Consider the following 6,000-nt stretch of genomic DNA (forward strand, 5'->3'; position numbering starts at 1 on the left):
GTGGAGGGGGTAACGGCTAGTATATGTAGGGCGCTGAGAGGGACAGTACAGCATTCGTCAGGAACCACCTGAAGATGGTAGCGTGTATGTCTACCGAAATATTGTGGATAAATTACGACGCTACCCGGTCGGATACCCGAGAACTGTTCAAAATGTGAATTGTATTCCCGCTTTTCTACTGTTTTTTGTCTATCTTTCTTCTTGCTTGCAGTGCTTACCTGTCATGAACAGCTAAAACCTTTATCTGTTCTAACTCTAATACTAACGGTATTTCGGCGTTTCGCAAGGTATTGTCCTTCATTGACTTCCTTCAGTGTGGTCATTATGACATAATTTTCCTTCAGGAAGTAACTGCAAATGATTTTAACAGTGTAAATGGATATAACGTCATCTGTAACATCAACAACAATGTCAAATTTCACACTGCTACGTAACACAAGAAGATGCTAGCGCCTGACATTATTCAGATATTGCCAAACGGGCGCGCGACAGCCCGTGAAATATAGGTGTAAAATTTACCAACATTTAAGCTCCCTAGAGGACAGATAACACACGGACGCACGCTGTGTTCTTCAATCCTGAAGTCGTTCCCCTTCCGGCTACGACCTGTCCCTTCACTCTTGGTAGTGACTTGACCCTGTGCCGATCATCACCGTAAGGCCACAAATGTTCAGAAATTATGAATCTCCTAACCACAAAAGGCAATGGCCTTGCCGCGGTGGCTGCACCGGTTCCCGTGAGATCACCGAAGTTAAGCGCTGTCGAGCGTGGTCGGCACTTGGATGGGTGACCATCCAGGCCGCCATGCGCTGTTGCCATTTTTCGGGGTGCACTCAGCCTCGTGATGCCAATTGAGGAGCTACTCGACCGAATAGTACCGGCTTCGGTCAAGAATACCATCATAACGACCGGGAGAGCGGTGTGCTGACCCCACGCCCCTCCTATCCGCATCCTCCATTGAGGATGACACGGCGGTCGAATGGTCCCGTCGTGGCCTGAAGACGGAGTGCTACCCACTAAAGAACTGCGGGACACGTGGGGCCCCCAACTACAAAGCAATATACATATGTATACAATAGCGTTACTAGCAGAATAGGTCGTATTTATGTCTCCCAGTAGGTCTCAGATGCGCTAAAAATCATTGAGATTGTCCCAGTCGCAGTTAGCGATCGTTGCGGTTATGTGGTCGTTACACATATGCAGAATGGCTGTGCTGCTCCAGCTCCCAGAGTTTGGAAGCTTAATACATGACATCTTGCGATGCAGACTTCTGCTTGGAAGTGCAAGCTGCTTTGCCGGCAGCAAGAGAACACCTACAGTTCAACACTGGAATGGTGGACTGCTTAAGCCGGGAAGTCGGGTTCACTCTCGCATCTAATGTGCCGCCACAGCTTTTGGTTTGCTGTAGTGGCAATGTGAGCTACCGTTCACACAGTACCTCGCAAATTGTACGTAGTTGCACAGCTCAGTTCAATATGGGGTCAATTGAAATCATATGGGTGGTTAGGAATGTTGTAGTGCCGATTATGGCCTTGGAGCTGTGACAAGAGTTGAGTACTAGGAAGACGAAAACCAAATGATGGATCCGAAGATAGATTTCACACAGGAATAAATTAGGAGAAACAAACATGTTTATAAAAGAAATAACACTCAGAGATGAAAATACTGTCTGTAATGGCAAACTAACCAACAGCTGGCATACAAATCTCATCAGCAGAGACGCCACGCTTCCGAGATTTTAGAATCTAATTATATTTGTTGATACAGACATTTCGAATAACTAATTTTTAGTTTAACAGTTGCAACATCACACTCTGGAACTATTTCCTGAGTATAATGCACAATTTATACAATGCTTGGTCTCACAAACTATGAAGATTATACCACTCGCTTTTTTGGTTAAATATCACACACACACACACACACATTGCTGCAGAAAATCAAACATGGGTTGCTCTTCTTGTAGTTGTAGAAGTTGTGAAAGTGTATCTGCCGAACTTTGTTTTCACTTTTCTCATAAATAAAATTAAAAAAAACATTGAAATCGAATGGCGTACAGCAGCAATTACACTACGGTTACTGCAATAGAATGCCAGTGTTTCGAAATACTGCCACGAGGGAGCAGTGACGTAGCTTTCTACGGCTGTAACAATAGTTGCGTCTCGTAAGTAGTGCCTCTAAAAACTGGGAGTTCACACATGCAATTGCAGTACAATTGCAGTACGCCATTAGCTGTGGCGACACTTTCGTTATGTGTGGACCCAGCTTTATGCAAAGCCGCAGATAAGAATGGTCGCTCAATATTACAGTCATGAGGTATCTTCCTGGACATGATGCATGCTGTAATTTTACCAGCAATGCCTGAAGGATGCTCTAAACGCTCCTGTGGGACTAAATGACAACCTTCGCCTACATTTAAATCGAATCAAATCCAAGATCCTGCAAATTCATAGTGAAAGAGCAAAAGCAATCTTGGTCTGAAGTCGCCCTTGTGCACCATAGACGATACTGCCGTCGTATCACCTCGCACTTGAATAAAGACGAGCGCAAAGAAAACATGTAGCACCGATTATAATGGGAACTGGCGAGCATCTCTCACAGAAATCGAGAGATCGCCAAACACGTTACAGCCTATTATAAGACCTTATCCCTATATGTTGAGGGCGATGACGCAAAACTAAATAACCTGTTACATGACATGGAGTGCGACATTTTGGACACTGACTGCGAGAAATTGGGAGCAGAGGTATCGGTACAAGAAATGAAAGCAGTTTATAAAACTGCCCTAAAGGGAGTCTCCAGGACCTGATAGACTTCCAGCAGAGTTTTATTAGGTATTCTGGGACATCTTTGGAGACGAATTTACAGACATTACCAACGAAATAATTCTTGGCATCAAAGTCACTGCTAAATTTCTTGAAGACCGAGTTGTGCTTGTACTGAAAATACAACACATGTGCCGTGTTCCAGATTTCCGAATTACCGACCTCTCACCCTTGAGAACACTGATTATGACTGTGCCACAAGTTGTCTCACAATGAGGATGAAATCAATCATGGACAAAGCCATCAGCCCCCATCACACATATGGAATCACACATCGCAATATCTTCCATGCAGCATCTGTATATAGAGATAGCGGCAGCTTGTGAGCATACATTTTGGGTATTCACGAATTTTTAGATTTAGATATATGAGAGTGTGAAACTAATAGCATCTCCTGTATAACAGTTACGCTTATTAAAATATTTACATTACTACAGCGACTGTCAATAATAATAATAATAATAGCAATAGTGATAAAAATGGGAATATTAATAATATGCATAACTTGTCAGAAAAAAATTGTTTTTGGTTAATTTCGTTATTTTGTACATTATTAAGTACAGTTTAGGGCAAGAATGTATTGCTGCACCAAGAAGAAATGCAGATGACAAACTGGTATTCATTGGACAAATATATTATACTAAAACTGACATGTGAGTACATATTCACGCAATTTGGGTGCATAGATCCTGAGAAATCAGTACCCAGAACAACCACCTCCAGCCGTAATAACGGCCAGGCCAGGGTAGCAGTCGAACATTTTCTGTACCCAGAAAGGCCCGTACGGACCTGCAACATGAGGTCGTGCATTATCCTGCTGAAATGTAGGGTTTCACAGGCATCGAATGAAGGGTAGAGCCACGGGTCGTAACACATCTGAAATGTAACGTCCGCTGTTCAAAGTGCCGTCAATGCGAATAAGAGGTGACAGAGCCGAGTAACCAATGGCACCCCCTACCATCACGGCGGGTGATACGCCAGTATGGCGATGACGAATACGCGCTTCCAATGTGCGTTCACCGCGATGTCGCCAAACACGGATGCGACCATCATGATGCTTTAAACAGAATCTGGATTCATCCGAAAAAATGACGTTTTGCCATTCGTGCACCCAGGTTCGTCGTTGAGTACACCACCGCAGGCGTTCCTGTCTGTGATGCAGCGTCAAGGGTAACCACAGCCATGGTCTCCGAGCTGATAGTCCATGCTGCTGCAAACGTCGTCCAACTGTTCGTGCAGATGGTTGTTGTCTTGCAAACGTCCCCATCTGTTGACTCAGGGATCGAGACGTGGCTGCATGATCCATTACAGCCATGCGGTTAGATGCCTGTCATCTCGACTGCTAGTGATACGAGGCCATTGGGATCCAGCACGGAATTCCGTATTACCCTCCTGAACCCACCGATTCCATATTCTGCTAAACAGTCATTGGATCTCGACCAAAGCTAGCAGCACTGTCGCGATACGATAAACCGCAATCGCGACAGGCTACAATCCGACCTTAATCAAAGTCGGAAACGTGATGATACGCATTTCTCCTTCTTACACGAGGCATCACAACAACGTTTCACCAGGCAACGCCGGTCAACTGCTGTTTGTGTAATAGAAATCGATTGGAAACTTTCCTCATGTCAGCACGTTGTACGTGTCGCCACCGGCGCCAACCTTGTGTGAATGCTCTGAAAAGCTAATCATTTGCATATCACAGCATCTTCTTCCTGTCGGTTAAATGTCGCGTCTGTAGAACGTCATCTTCGTGGAGCAGCAATTTTAATGGACACTAGTGTAGTATTTTTTTGGAAGTGGGAGTTTTCCTGCTTTTTTATTTTTTAGGACAAATGTACAAGATCCCTCACACGAGTCCTAGTTAATGAATTAACTTGCATGCTGAAAATCAGACATTCTTACATTGCACTCAGACAACAACTTACGCTTATTATACATTTCTTTGTTCGCTTGTAGTCGTGCTTATTTAATTTTTCACTTCCTGGGTGAATGGATCTGGTCTGGGAGGACCTAATTCCTTTGTAGCTAGCCTTTCCTGGTAATTTTCTTTCACTCAGCACTTAAAACAAATTCAACGGAGTTCACATTGACACAACACATGAAAGCATAATCCAGCACAGTAAACAACCAACTCCATACACAAACTGCCATTCGTGGAACTGATTAAATTCAGGTAGTACTGTCTGCCAAGATGATCACTTGACTAGAATAGAAATGTGGCACTGAGAACAATAAGGACCAAAAGCACACCTTTATCGATCCTACATTTAACTGAATATCAAAGAAAACAGTGAGACAGCGTTTCATGAATATTCATATATACAATGTTGGCCTACAGCAGAGACAGACCTAACCCATCATGAGATCAACAGATATCAGAAGCGTGAATAAATGCTACAGTCTCTTAATTGACAATGACGTATTTTATGGTTCTCTGTGCCTCAAAATGATTAGTGTATCTTAAAACCCAAAACTTAATATATTATATCTCATTCATAATCTCATAACACAGGTTTTAGTGTCAGGATGACTATAAAATGTATTGATGTTTAATCTAATTTTACTATAAAGTGTGTGAATTGACATACCTGAAGAGTGTACTATGGTCTAGCAGGACCCAAGCGAAGCGAATGAGGATAAAAGTCTGCTGCCACCTAGTGACGTTGAAGGTAAACTTGTAGTTGAGTGGTTAGGCTAGCTGTGCACACCATGAACCATGCATGTTGTTTATCAAATCTGTCCCTATTTGGTCTGTAAGGCAATTACAACACACCAGTTGTGCATGTGCAAAAGCTCCTTGAAACGTGCACAACTGCAGGTGTGCTCACAACTCTGATGCCAAAGTTTTATGGAGTCACGAGGAGTAGCAATGTAGCATAGCACTGTAGATTTAGTGCTGTATATTTCAGATTACTGCTTCTGCGTTACGTCTAACAGCGTTCAAAGAAAACTAAACATTAGCTCCAAAAGTTGTCAAAAGTTAGGGTGTTTACGTGCACTTGTGGTGTTATACAACAGTCACCACTGTATAGAGATATAGTATCACATACGACAGTCAATGTTTCTTTGTTTGTTGCTTTGTTTTGTTTTATTTGGCCTCCAGAGTTTGTACTCTGTTTAGCAATTGAGAACACATCGAAAATACAAAAAATGGAATGGAAATCTGTAC

This window comes from Schistocerca americana, chromosome 2 (assembly GCF_021461395.2).
Source record: "Schistocerca americana isolate TAMUIC-IGC-003095 chromosome 2, iqSchAmer2.1, whole genome shotgun sequence".
NCBI lineage: Eukaryota > Metazoa > Arthropoda > Insecta > Orthoptera > Acrididae > Schistocerca > Schistocerca americana.